We start from the raw sequence: 16384 nt of genomic DNA on the forward strand, positions 1-16384 counted from the left end.
ACAGATGAGCAGTATTTAGCCTATAAATTATTTGGGAATCTCATGCATACGACCCTAAGTTTTGGTATTTAAGTAATGTTTGTATTTTTTAGTATGTGCACAATAATAATTATATTATGTACCTAGTTGTATATTGGGCTGTACTAGGTAGGCTTTATGATATAATTACTGATGTTGCTTTGTCGCTTACATCACAAATCTGTATGGTAACAGACGTTTGGCTCATATAGTGGAATTGTTAATTAAGGCCATACTTCAGCTGAGGCATGGTCTAAAAAGATCGTGACTACGCGACGCGCAGATTATGCAAACGACGCGTGCGGAAAAAAAACATAATTTGTCATAAAAATTCAACATGCGTCCATTTAATGTTATGCTTATTGTTATATTAGTAATAATAATAATATATTCATTGACATGTTTTCATTTTCGAGTAAATGCGTAAAGTTTTTTAGTCATCTTTACACGATTTAAGAATATATTCCTCCGACGCCAGCACAAAACAAATTGATGTGCTCACAGCTCGACTATCGCTCTCCGATTGGCAACGACTAACGAGTGCGAAATTTCGTTTCACCTATTATTGAAAATTATTTACCGTTTCACTGATGTATGCTCTCTTGTGACTCTGGTGCTCATTGACACAGTGATGACCCATGAGGGAAGCAAGTCATGTACCGCTTAGAGGTGTAAAATAAAGTAAAGAATTGTCTCGAATAAAAGAGCCCTCATAAACGATGGTTGTTGCCCATGTAAGAATTTTGTAGTCTAATACTGTCAATAGGTAATGATTTAAATACTTGTAGAAAAATTGGGACCAGAATATGAGGGGCAACATTTTAATTCTGATTAAGTGCAGTACTTACCCAGAAATATCATCGTTATATGAATATTTTCTAAAGTTTTTATGAAATTTTTTATCATATTTTACCTATATGTGCTTACAAAAAGAACAAAAAGAATTCAATATGAATATATGAATATACATACAACACATTGAATATCGCTGCGTATTCGTTGAGTGAATTAACACAATGAAATATTTAAATGTCCACTTACATTATGTTATGTAACATCATTCATCTCTATGATGACACTTTGGCGATTTATTGGTTTTGGGAAATCGACTATGAAGTTGTGAAGGTGAAATCCAGACCCTCCCCTAGGGACACAATGTCGCTTCTCTACCCTCTACCCTCTACCTTCTACCCTCCATCAAAATATTCAAATGAATTTATCACGATCATGACAATTTTTCTAATACTACAAAGAAAATGTATTAAAAGGAATCGTGTATGTCAATATCATTGTGCTTAAGGGGGGACATGCTCGTCGAAGGTCAAAATTGAGTTTTTATTGTATTTTCAAACCATGATCCTGGACACTCCTTAAACGTTGTAGATAATCTATTTATATAATTTTGAAGCCTTATTATCCTTTATAGTTATTTTAAACATTTGATGACTGCATGAAGTATTTTTGTTACATAAAATAGTATTCTTTTAAACCTCTCGCTCTAATGTTTTAGAATATAGTCATATTTCGGTACAAAACTGTGCAGTGGTGTTAAGATTTTTTACATTTATTAATTTTTAAACGCATTTATAAAACCATTAGTATAATTTATTACGAGATAATTTTTGTAAAATATTCACGATAAAAAATTATTTTGATAATCTCTGTGATCCCAAATTTGACAAGAATTAGGCATTTTATTATTCAAAAAATCGGCAAGATTAACACATTTGAAGATGATTCTAAATATATTTATTATAAGCTATGTTTTTGACCATTCAAGTGTGATAAACATCTTATGAATAATGATTGCTTTATAATAATTATTGACCTAAGAATAAGGTAGTGTTTTTTTGAAATACGCCATTTTTTTTGTCATTCCCTAGTCGTTAAGCTACAACATACGGCCGTAGCCATAAAACGACAAACTATAATTAAAGTAAGGAGTAAAATTATGTTAACGCGCGTGTTTGAACATGTACCTAACCGAATTTATTTTTATTTTTTTTTAAACGGTACATGTTCAAACACGCGCGTAAATATCATTTTACTCCCTACTTCAATTATAGTTTGTCAATTTATGGCTACGGCCGTATGTTGTAGCTTAACCACTAGGGAATGACAAAAGAAATGGCGTATTTCAAAAAAACACTACCTTATTCTTAGGTCAATAATTATTATAAAGCAATCATTATTCATAAGATGTTTATCACACTTGAATGGTCAAAAACATAGCTTATAATAAATATCTTTAGAATCATCTTCAAATGTGTTAATCTTGCCGATTTTTTGAATAATAAAATGCCTAATTCTTGTCAAATTTGGGATCACAGAGATTATCAATATAATTTTTTATCGTGAATATTTTACAAAAATTATCTCGTAATAAATTATGCTAATGGTTTTATAAATGCGTTTAAAAATTAATAAATGTAAAAAATCTTAACACCACTGCACAGTTATGTACCGAAATATGACTATATTCTAAAACATTAGAGCGAGAGGTTTAAAAGAATACTATTTTATGTAACAAAAATACTTCATGCAGTCATCAAATGTTAAAAATAACTATAAAGGATAATAAGGCTTCAAAATTATATAAATAGATCATCTACAACGATTAAGGAGTGTCCAGGATCATGGTTTGAATATACAATAAAAACTCAATTTTGACCTTCGACGAGCATGTCCCCCCTTAAACTATTAAGAGTTGCAAAACAAATAATCACATGGATTGGATGAGGGGGGTGGGTTGTTGGGTATAACAAATTAAGTTAAACTACTTACTTATTTGAAATATGTAATAAATAATAAGTATACTTTAATAATTTAAAATAGTAGTTTTGCATTTTTGGCGTATTCGGCGCTATATCTGGGAGGGAATGGGACGACTGGCCTCGGACAATTGGACGCTGCACTGTCGTAGACACGTGTAGACGAGGTATTTTAATCATTTTCTATCTACTACCTAGTAGTTTGAATTCATTTTACTCTCAACATAATGTGTTCTTTATCGCGGATTGAGAATTACCATGCCTAAGGCTTTATATAAAATAAAAAACTCTTATTCGTTGAAACTTAAACATATGCACGATTAAATCATTGTTTACGCCTGCATATTTACATTTTCATCAACTATTAAATCATAATATAATCATTGAAATATAAATAATAATACTGAATATTTTTTTTAAAGTACCTATAAGTACCTAACGTCTATTTATTTTCAAATTCCGTGGCGTCCAGTTTTCCGGTGCCAAATCGTCGTAGACCCATCATGGACGTATATATGCAGAAAAGATCCAATGCTTATTGGATCTTTTTTTAATTCATTCAATAATCCGATTGAGAATATCTCATTTATGTATATGCAAAAAAGATCCAGCCCGTAAAGTTATTCCTTTCGCGTCAATCCATTTCTAAAATAATGCCATAATGCAAATTTTCAATTTTACATTTTGCGAAAAGAGTCCAGTGATAATTGGTCTTGATTCCAATGACATACATTTTTGTATAAAAGATCGAATTGTCTTTGGATCTTTCTTGAAACTAGCTTTCGCAATGGCAACATTTTGTATATGGCATTGGATCACTAATAACCAGGGAAAATTGTATAAAAAAGACTAACCCTTTTATATTTTCATGAAAATGGACGGTTCTGAAGCAGAAGTTTGCTTAAATCGAATGGTGAAAGGCAGGCCGGTAGAAATTCATTTTAAGCATTTGATTCAGTGCTCGAAATGGAAAATTTCACGAACAGGAACGCTCAACAATTTTCCAAAAATGTGTGATATTAGATATAATAATATCTGTAACATAAAAATAACTTTTAGTTTTACATGATGTACTTTTTTCATCATCATCTTCGCCCAATACGCTATCGGCTATAACAATTAGTGGTAACACAAAAACATAGAGTCATTTTAGTTTACGAAATCGTTTTCTTAAAAATACATTAATAATTATACAAAAAATGTAAATAACTAAACGTATATGAATCTAATTGGAGTGGGAAACATTATTAAAATACATGAAATAATAGACAAACTAATCACAATTTCCCATTGGTTTCGTTAGCAGTTTGAATAAAAATATGCAACTAAGAGTGGATAGAAATATGAGTGAAGATACTTCGGTTTAAACAAAATACATGCGGCTTTTTTCAAAGCTCTGATTTTTCGTAAATTCGAAATATTTTGATTAAGGTAAACTATTTTTTTATCAAATTAAAATCCATCGTATACGAAAAAGCAAGGGCATGGTTTTTAATAAATTAATTTAAAAAATATGTAATACACAAGATTTACAAATGTAGCATTCTTTATTAAATATGAATCATTTTAAACAACCTCAGAAGTGCAGGTACATATTATTAGAAAAAAAATATTTACATCATGTGGACATGTAGGATAATTTATTCTAATAGGTTTCCAATGTTATAGAAATTGTTATATACAGGGAAATTTTTCATATATTTATCCCATTGAATTCTGATTGATTTATTTAAATATTTAACCATCAAAGACACAGTTCATTCAACCCGAAAAATATCCATATAAAATTAAAACAATAAAAATATATGAGGTAATGATTTTTTTTTTGTCACTCAATGTAAAATATTATAATAGATTACGCTACGTTGAGTAGGTAGGTAAAACAGCGAATACGTAGATTCTGGTCACAGGGAAGAGCATGACTGTATTTACTATTTAATATGAAATATTTTACCCCCTAAGAAATTATTAAACAACAATTTAAGCTATTAAGTACCTACAGAGTTTTTAAACGATGTCAGAGCACAAGTTTTTCGGAAATTTAAAAATTTAGCAAAGCAGCTGCAATAGTTAAGTTTTTTCATATGTGCAATAATAATTATTTAGAACCCAACCCATCAACCTCGGTCGATCCAGTGCTGGATGAAGGCCTCCCTTATTTTATTCCATCTCTCTCGGTACCTACTTAGTTTTTCACTGCAAAGTATTTCCGCTGAACTTTATCAATTCATCAATAATGTAAGAAATATAAAAAATAAATTAGTGTAGAGCAGCAAAGCATGCGGGTTACCGGTTAGGTAATGGGAAACCAAAAAAACACAACTTAAAATGATTAAATTTGGAAAAATAAGGAGTCTAATTTTGTCGCTTCCTCTGATGAAAACGCTTATCATTGGCTGCATACAACTTAATATTGATAAACGACCAATGAACGACCCCGATTGCATTATGAAATAAAAAAACTATGAACGCGTCAAACCCATGTAAATTTCGTTAATATAATAATATGATAAATGGACAATTCGGTCAATTATGGTTGCCTCGATACAAAATTTAAAGTTTCATTACAAAAAACAATTGCCTACTACTCTACAGCCGTATTGATCATCAACGTGCTCAAGAATTTCAACCCTCGGTAGGACAGATATAGTATACCTATCTCGGTAGATACTTAGGTAGGGCACGTAGTTTTATTCACACTATTTTTACTATGTTCTTTTTGTGCAATATTTAACAAATTAATTATGTCATTTATACAGTAAAGATAATATATGTATTTAATGTGTTTCATTTAAAAATTTAAAAGTTCCAGTGTGCATTATAACTATTACGTTATTAACTCACTAAATTTAGGCATGTACCTTAACCTTAACTGTATTAAAATAATAGGTATGTATGAAATTGAAAAAAATTAGTTTCTCGTTTTATAAATTAATACTACAGTAAATCTACATTCCAATGTAAAATAGCTTCCACTTTTCCTTACAATCATAAAAACCTTTTTTTTTCAAAATAATTATTGTCCCATACGTGAGTGCGACAATGCAATAAATCTTACCCAGTGCATTTCTTTGTAAACAATTTTATTGTTTTATCACCATTGACGCAAAAGGGTCTGTCTATTAGTGCATTCAATGGCAAATTCGTTGAAAACAGTATTGTCTTGAAAAAGGTTAGTTCTCAAATACGTTGTCTTTCATTTACTCTATCACTATTTCAAAAAAACTTAAGTACATTATGTACGGGTCATAGAAAATTCAGTGGTTCTAAGCCAGTAAAATTATTATTTAATAAAAAAAAATATTTATGTCTTTGTACCTTTGTACCTATCAATTCATTTTCGTAAATTTTAAATCTAACCTGGAACGTAATATTAAGTATGACGCTTGAGGATTTTACTAGACGACTCGCTGTCCGTCGGATATTTTACGAACCGGTACGCCATTTTCGAGGTTTTAACGAACAGGAACGCCATCCTTGGAAATCCCACGAACAGGAACGGCGCTCCGGGGCGTTCCGCTCCATTCCGAGCGCTGATTTGATTCCACTGTGGCCACAGGGAAAACTTATATTGTCTGCCAAACTTAACGATATTAAGTCAATAATGTATCTGATACCTGCAGATGCTAAATCATTTCATGATAATTTAAATTGCGAAGAAACTATAATGATGACATCGGAGGTTATGGTGGTCCATTAGACTTTGTCCTAGAAGATGAAGCACTCTGATATTTTTTAAATAAAACATTATCTTGGTTTGTTTACCAAATAAGTTTCATATAAATAAACCTCTTTTTTTTAATCTTAAATTATACTTCTTTTGGAGCGTTTGGTAGATAATGAAATTGAGAGCTGCGCGCGCACACCGTTACGAAAGTGCGCGACAGCATGAAGTTAGCTGCGAATCAGTCAGCTATATACAAATGCAAGTTAGCAAGTAGAATTGTTCCGTTGAATTTATTATTTTCGGCCATTTGCAATTCCTTAAAGTGAGACTACACCGGACACTTTTGTCGCCAACCTCATAAAATTTAACGACTATGTCTCGGAATAGGGTAATAAAATTGAAGGTGTTGCTACTTGTCGACGTTGCTCATTTGTCCACACAGAGAGGCAACGTGTCGCGCAACATCATTTTTTCTTGTAAGCCACGGAACGTTCGCCTGATTATTATTATTTATTCGCATTTGACACCTGCTATACCTACCTATCAAAAGGCGCTCGATATTTGCGGCTGGGATCATGCACTCTTTAAACTGTAGGTACCTATTACAGTGGGTAGGTTTAAGTCGCCCAAATAAATATTATATGTACTTATAGCTACCTATATTGCAATCTCAAAGGCGTTGGTGATCTGACACGGCTAACCGAAAATAGGTGGATGTAGGTTAGTACCTACTTCAATTTGGTCGATATAAACCTTAGAGAAAAAAACGACATCCAAATTATTATTTTACTTTACTATAAATTCTTAATAAAAAGATAAACCATACCAATACGATAATAATCGATATCATTGTCTTATTTTAAATCAAAGCTCGATGCAGATGTAGGTAGGTACATGTTACATGACTCAGAGTACAGGAAAGAGTCAGTAATCGTAATCATTCTTACCCAATGTCATTGTTCTTACCTATCAAAGAATTATCGTTATATTTTTTATTGCTCGCGCGCAGTGTTGCCATGTCTACTGAAATTTTGGTCAGGAAAAGAAGAAATTATTGTATTTGTGAAGAATAAAAGTCACTTTTTACATGATTTTTTAAAAGACACTAATTGTGAGCTTCTGTCAATATGCACGCTTTCACCAAACACAATCGTTGAATTTCGTACATTTTTGTCAATCTACTGATATTTTGAAAATTTTAGTTCGAACACTGCTCGCGTGTTATAATAATGATGCAATTAGGGATTTCAATACCGGTACATATTTCATAACCGGTATTCAATTATTTATCGATAACTAAATACCAGTTTCAAAAATCCAATATACCGGTATTTACGATATTAAGAAACCGTAAGTACACGTTTATGTTTTTCGAAAATGAATGTAATATTATTTTGTCATTACTTACTACTACATACTATATTAAATTTAATGTATAGGACAGGACGACAATGTAGTTAAATAATATTAAAATAAAATCCCTCAATTAATATAATTACTTATAAAATTGTCGCGATGAATTAACATATTATTTCAAAAAAGAAAACATTCCTGGAAAATTTCAAATTATTCTATAACTATTGGTCCAATGTTAATAGTACATACAACTAACGTTGAATTTGAGATGGATTTTGCTGTGCTCAGATTAATAGTATTTTTGTAAAAAATAGCAGTTCTTAAATATCATGATCTATGTATATATATTTATAAATTAATGTCAACATAATAAATGTAGGTAGGTACTTTGGTTGTAATAAAATAGTGTTTTGAAATAGATTTTAAATTTATGGGTAAGTACTTCTTTTTTTTCTATAATATTATGTTTTGACGAATACCGGAATATATTAATATATTCATCCGGTATTGCAATCCCTAATTACCACCACCATCTTAATATTAAGTAATTATATCTGATATGCACACTAAAGGTAACACAACTACAAGTCGTTTTACGTTAATATCAATCTCCAATTAGCGAACTAACAAAGAGTGTAATTATAATTGAATTATATTTATGGAATATTAATAATTCCTAAAACAAGCTATTATGACTCACATGTGGCCGCACCGCAGCGTTGTATTTGAAAACCATTTCCCTACAAGCTATATTATGATAAAATGTGTTTATAACTTTACTACTGTTTTTGATTTATAAGTTATCATTATTAACCATTGTTGAATGTTAAATACGTATGAATAAGATAATAAATAACCTACCACCCAATACTACCCGGACTATATGTAAAACTCGCTCCCTCATATGGTAATTGTGCCGCAGAGGTGGACATGAGCTATTATATATTTTTTTACGACACACACACAGTATACAGTTTATTCCGTGTAGACAATTATAATAAATACTTTTTTCTGCCGGCGCATCGGCTTTTCGATCCAATAATCGTTAATTGAAAATTTGAAATTTTCATACATTTTGATACACCATTATCACAAACTAAGATTATAAGTATGATGTAATATTAGGTTGGGGTAGGTTAGGTTAGGTTTAGTTTGGTCTAAAAATAAAGTTGTAAAATCTGATGTCCACCTCTGCGGCACATTTACCGAGAATATTTTTGTCAATCCCCGTAAAAATAATAACTAGGTACAATTTTGTTAAAGATATACCTATTATAAGTATTATTATCTTACCTCAGTCCCGAGTCCGCCTTCTTTAAATGGTTGGACGTTATTTTTGTCTTTCAGAAACAGTAAATAGTCATAGGCAAACCACTTTGAAACATATGTAGTTGCGGCGCCAGATTTCTTTAAATCGCCAATTTTTTTTCTCTCCCTGTAGAATTGCGAGCACAAATTTTTTATTTTTCTTTTTACTTCTCATGTATTTTCAATTCCAACCGCATTGGATATATTTACCCAAGCGTCGTGGTTGGAATTGCGGCACTTGTGATTGGGATGTTTTGGGTCCCATACACACCTTTCTTCTCTGTAACGTTCAATAGCTGTAATAATTTTATCATTGTCCCAATGTGCCATGATTGCCACGACTAATATGTAATAACAAAAAAACAAAAGAACCACCGCCGTTGTTTCACGTGTTCACTCAATGAAATATATAAAATGAATGACACTACAATAAAATTAAATCCGTCCAAAAAATATAGATACCTACTTTGTGTACCGATATCGATATATTGCCGGTATCAATACTTTCTTTCGATGCCAATATTGATTGATATTCGATTGTTTGGACAAACATCATTTGATAATTTATGATAATTGGTACCGATATTTGCGAGTATTAATTTTTTGACCGCATTGACAGGTACCTACTGTTTCTTTTCTCCAATACTCCAATGGTATTTGTATTATTTAATGAAATAAAGGGCTGGGGCGCCAAGATTAGATTTTTTTAAAGGGAGGCGTAGTAATATGAAGTTTGGAAACCACTGCTTTATAATACGTACGCGTTGTTTCTCAGATTTTTTTTTTTCGAGATTTCGGAGAGTAAAATACTATTATTTTGATTCTGTAAAAAATGTCACAAAATGCGTAATAAATAAGTAATCAAAATAAGTGCTAGACATATGCTCCAATTGATTGGCAATCGCTACCTACACGGGAAAATAAAGAGTAAAAAATACATAGTCGATATGTATCACTAAATTCCTGTACCTACCTACTTACGTAGCACTTCATATTAAAATCAACTGGTATGCGAATTTTATTAACAATAAATTATTATTGATCATTCATTAAAGTGTGTTGCTAACTCGTTTGATTTTTTACCGCACGCCTCGAAACAAGTGGTAACTCGTGTCGAGCGACAGAAATTCGATCCTCAATACGATAAAAGCAATTAAAACTTACGGACTAAAGTGATTATTTTTATGATGGCTGACCTCATTTTATAATGTCGCCACAAGTTTCTTTCAGTGAGGACGATGTTGTCAACCCCAACATTTGTCAACTTAGTTCAACAAACGATTAATGTAATTTATGGTCCAATAAAATATGATAATTATCGTTAAATTTTATGAGGTTGACAACACAAGTTTCTGGTCAGGATGGGCCTTTACGTACGCAAACGATTAAACGTCAGAGTGACAGTTGTTACTTGAAAAATAAAAACAAAGAGAAATAATTATATAATTTAGTAATATAAGTTAAGGTGTATAGAAATAAACCAACGGCGTTCCAATAAGCAGCCCCTTTTCTTAAGTATGTAATTTAACAAGATAATTAAGAGCTAGTCGAAGAATCTAGGTTATCACAAGTTTTGTTTTTGTTTTGTTACGCCAAAGAAATATAACTTCTAACGGGCGTACATAAGTACACACACTCATTTTTTTTATTTTTTAATAGTTTTATTTAAAAATATCCTGTTCGAAAAAAGGTTGGATAACAACAAAACAAAATTTTTAGATACCAAATATTAAAAAAAATGGTCGAGAATTTCTGTTGTTGGGTACTACATACAACAAAACGTAGCTTATGGATTGGATCTTTCACGCATGTTTCCAATCATAATAGAAATTCATGAAAGATTCAATTCTCATTGGATTCTTTTTACATTTTAAATTCTAAAAACACATTTAAGCAATAATGATCCAACCTCTTAAATTACTATATAACTCTATAATGAAATGTAAATTTCGAATAAACTTTAAGTACATCACTAGCAAGATAAATATTCATTCCATTATTTACGATAACTTTGAAAGCTGGCAGTTTACTGTGATTTCTTATTTATCCAATCTTCTATTTCCTCAAATATCTCAAAACTAGTTGGTTGTGGATTGGATCTTTATTGCATATGTATGTCCAGTTGTATGGCAGTTTTAGTCATTTTTGCTAGACTGCAACCCGTGAAAATGTTATTTACGTCGTGTTTATTATTAGTTAATTTTTCATAAACTATCAACTTAGACGAAAAATTTAGCCTCAAATGAAATAATTACAAGATAAAAAGAACTTCTCATACACCTACAACGTTTTTAAGTTTTCTGTTGAATCATATAAACTTGACTTGACTAGCTTAAACGATCAATAAAAATTGTACCTAATTGATAGAAATAATACTGACATGTCATTTTGACATGTCAGTATTATTGCTTAGTTTATATTGCTTATTATTAGTATTATTGCTAATCTTAGCTCGTATTCTTATTTGTCCGGTGGTTCTTTGTCCAGTACAAATCTTCCAATCGATTTTTAGCTAACTTCCCGACTAGCTAGATATTTTAAACTTTTAGAATATGTCAGAACACGATGCCAATGCATTTTTAATACTTTTAGCCATCTTTAAGTAGAATTGAATTCATTTTCAGTTAATTCTATTTTGTATGAAAGGTTATTTCGACACCATTATTGGTTGCTAGGGGTCTGGGATCCTAGCAACTAAATTATTAATATATACGTGCGTTACTATGGAAATCAATATGACATGTCAAAATAACATTTCAGTATTATTTCTATCAAGTACAATTTTTTTGATCGTTTAAGCTAGTCAAGTCAAGTTTATATGATTCAACAGAAAATTTAAAAACGTTGTATACCTGTAAAAAGTTCTTTTTATCTAATAATTATTATGAACTACGTTTTCTAATCGAATAACTATTTTTTGAATTCGCTAGTGACCGTGAAAATGCGAAGGAGTATTATTACTGTGGTAATATTTATATTATTTCACGTAGAATGTCGTAGCCACCCAGTTTATTAAGTTTAAAACACTGGAGCTGTTTTTAAAATATTCATAGAAAACAGGGAATAGTCAATTTGTTGGAAAAATATTTGAAGCCGAACTTACGACGCGTTGAAATTGAATAAAAAGTGTCGCACGGGGTTGAAATAGAAGCTTTTTAGTTTATAGTTCCTTTACAGAGGGATGAATGGTAAATTAATATAACAATTATTTATTTAAAAGGTTTTAAGCCATTTGTTGGTGGATGACATAAGACACAACTTATTTTGTATGATTTTGAACCTTTTCCAAATTTTTGAATTTAAAAAAAGAATATCTAGGTACTAGTGGCATGAGGGTCATAGATGCTATAGATCTGGAGCATCCCCAGAAATATTCGATAAAATACTACGAAATAACATTATTTGTTCCCTTTATTGTGTAATGTTATGAGAAATTAGAGGCGTGCACTCAGAACAATGGTTGGGACCCGGGTCCACTTAAAAAAAATATCCGTAATGTTTTTATTGATTTTTTAAGGCGTCGTGAAGGGGGGGGGGGGTTAAATTTAGCAGGCACCACTAACTTCCACATTTACTCCGTCTACTACTTCTCGTCCCTTCAACAGCGGAATAAAACACTTTTCAGATATATTCCTCATACCCAGGCACTCCTAATTTTGGGTCTAGCGATAAACATCTGGGAAGCAGATATAATAATTAAGGGTAACCTGCGAATTGTTGTCACATCCATAACTGGTTATCGAATGCATGATGTGGCTTTTTTAGTGTCCGTTTGTGTCGTTCGCGCTGTCTAGTCTTTCAGACATATCACAGAGGACTATTAAAGTAAACATTGGATGTCCCAGATAGTCGCACCAATGTATGAGTGTCTCGTGTCTTCCAGTGGCCGTATATCTTGCGTGACGTGGAATGCTGAGAGGAGTGGAGCCAACCCGTTGATATGACTGTTCGACAACCAAATCTTCCTAGCCATGATCATCAGTCATGAGGTCATGACGAAGAATCTGAAAAAGTAATATTCCATTTAATTAAATAATTTGTATTTTTCTTTTTCTAGGGGGGTCTAAAACCGGAATACATATCCTTAATCATTTTCATTATTTTAATATAGGTATTGTATCGACTCACCTTTAGAAGATTAAAGATTAAAACAAAATTACGTTTTAATGTTTTAGTTTGACGTCAGGTGAAGGTAATATAAACACCTCGCTAGGTAAGGTATATTACCTACATTTTGTCAAGTTGCCTAGTTATTTTCAGACTTTGAGAGTGCTGTTATAAAATTATCTAAAATATACCTAAAGCGTATAACTTGGTAGTGGGCGCCTAATGATTTTATTGAAAACACTGTAGGTAACAGGTAATTTCAGTTGTTTTTCTTGTTGAGGGTTGCAAAACTTGTATAAAATAGTTAAATTTAGAGGAGTGAAGTGAAATAACACAATTTTATCACACGTATACAATATATTATTATTTATTTTGGTTTCCATAGATACGTCATAATTTTATTTATTATCTACATGCATTGGCGATTTTATTTGACTCAAATGACAGAACTGCATAATATTGTAAAAAAAATTAAATCAGGCCACTAAACAGTTTAAACCAATCATGAACTTTATGATTTTTTTCCCAAAAGATTCATATTTTTTCATAACAACGGTTTATTCAGAACAAACCGGTAATGTCCTGTGGGGGCAGGCAGATCAGTGACGTCCCTAGACAGAATGCCGCCCCATGGCAGTGCCAAAATGCCGCCACATTTTTTTATGCACTACTTTATAATATCATCCTTTCATGACTCCAATATCTAAGAAATGTGTTGTATGGATACATTACTAACAATATATTATACCTATACCACTAAATCTAATTTAAATGTCATCTCTGCTTCAATAGACAATAATATGATACCAGAGATACCTACTCTTTTAACTCGCATTGGTTAAATTGGGTCATATCTTTAGAAATATTACTGTAAATAGGTAATTGCTTGGAAGAAATGAAGGGGTCAGAAGCATAGGCAGTTTTCTGCATAAAAATGACTTTTTAACCTATGAATGTAGAATCATAGAGCTAAAAATTCTGTTTTTGTTTTACCAAAAAATGCTGATGTTTTACCAGCAAACTCGGCATTTTTCAATAGAAAATCGTTCTTAAAAATTAGCTTCAGAAGCAAACCCAGCTTTCTTCACTCTTAATGTTTCGTCCCATACAAAAAGTCACGTGACAAAATGGCGGCTCAGTACATTTTGGCGGTTGCCGTGTGAGTTTTTACTGCGGTTTATAATCGTGAGTATTGTGCTAAAATTGTGAATCTAAGTGTTCAGTAGCGCACCCAGGGGGGGGGGGCCAAGGGGCCTTGGCCCCCCCCAAAAACATTGAAATTGAAAGCCAATAGATTAGACAAATAAAAACACGGCAAAAAATGATTTTAAATTCTCCAGCACCCTCTAGAAAAATTTCTTAGATTTTAATTTCTAACACAAAAATTTCGAAACACTAATGTCGGGTTTTTTTAGAAACTCAATCTCTAATGGAAATGTCAAAAAATTATCGGTGTCCATCCGAATTCCGGAGTGGTGTACACCGAGTGCAATAGACAAAAGTGCGATAAACGAGAAATTAGGCTGTGTTCTGTTGGGTAGGTTTGTGTACCTATAAGTTAAATGCAATAATACTTTTTTTTTCCATTTTCAATTAATATTTTGGAACTTCACTATTAAAAAACCCAAAATCGACGATACAAATTCGGCGAAAAGTACGACTACACCCACCACCGCTGACAGGGCTACAGCCTGGGGGCCCGGGCATAAGAGGGCCCGGCGTGGCGGCTCGTCTAATTGTGAGATAAACACACACCAGAAATTTGTTATATTATAAAAAAAATCGCATGTGGCGCTATACTACTTCAGTACTTCATCAAAATTAACATAAAAAATATGAAGTATGATGAAAATATGATATACGTAACTACATGATAATAATTCACGTGTATCTTTTTATATTACAATTATTTTTAGTGTTTCTATAAAAATAAAAATGGTTATTTATCCAATATCGAAGGGTCGAATGCTACTTGGCTACCACAAGAGAGGGTCGCGACCAGTGGTTCATAGTATGATAACGATCGATAATATGATATGAGGTCCGACAAATCAAGAATTCAAGGGAATTATTTAACAATATAGTTAAATCCACGGAATACCATTTGGGAACACTACTGTAGAACATCACATTCCCCTTAACCCTGGTGATGGGTAAGGGGGCCCGCCAAACATTCATGATGTGGGGGCCATGCCCACCACAGTCGGTGGTGGTGTAAATTAAAAAAAAACATTTTTTTCGGTGGAATTCAGCATAAATATTGTGGCTCTAGACCAGTGGTTCTTAACCGGTGCACCGCTGGCTTGTTGCAAGTGCATCGCGAAAATAGTGATAAAAACAGAAAAATCCGCGAAATAGCGAAAACCGAAAAAGTCCTTCATGAAATTATGAAAGCCGATGAAAGATCTAATGTGATTTCGATGTTGCCGAATCGATCGCACGCGTCTACCGTTGGCCTCACAGGTTTTCGTGTCATAAATGAAAACAAAATAGTGGATCAATATCTATGCTGCAAAGAACTCACCGAGCGTACGACATGACAAGATGTTTTTAATTCTATTTCTTCATATTTAGAAAAATCTAAAATATCATGGAGGAATTTGTATGGATGGTGCTCTGTCAATGTTAGGCTCATTAAAAGGATTTGTTACCCTCGCAAAGACAAGAAACCCTAACATTATAATATCTACGCACTGTTTTATTTACACAGGGAATCTATAGTTTTATTACCGCAGTGCTAAAACCTGTAATAGACCAATATATCAAATCCAGACCTTTAAAAACAGGCATTTTTAAAAAAAACTTTGCATTTATTTTCTATGGAAGCTAAGTACGAATGTTTGATTTTTCACACTGAAGTGAGGTGGTTAAAGTGGCGCACCCAGGGGGGGGGGGGGCAAGGGGCCCTGACACCACCCAAACATGAAAATTATCAGAATGATTTTAACCATTGAAATTGAAAACCAATAAACCTTTGGGCTTAAACAAATAAAAACACTGGCAAAAAAATGATTTGTAATTCTCCAGCACCCTTTTTAGAACAATTTCTTAGATTTTAATTTCTAACACAAAAATTTCGAAACACTAATGTCAAGTTTTTTTAGAAACCCAATCCCTAATGGAACTGTCAAAAAAATTCTCGGTGTCCACTCGAATT

This window comes from Rhyacophila brunnea, unplaced genomic scaffold (genome assembly GCF_057557595.1).
Source record: "Rhyacophila brunnea isolate RB1 unplaced genomic scaffold, BYU_Rbru_1.0 scaffold_12, whole genome shotgun sequence".
NCBI lineage: Eukaryota > Metazoa > Arthropoda > Insecta > Trichoptera > Rhyacophilidae > Rhyacophila > Rhyacophila brunnea.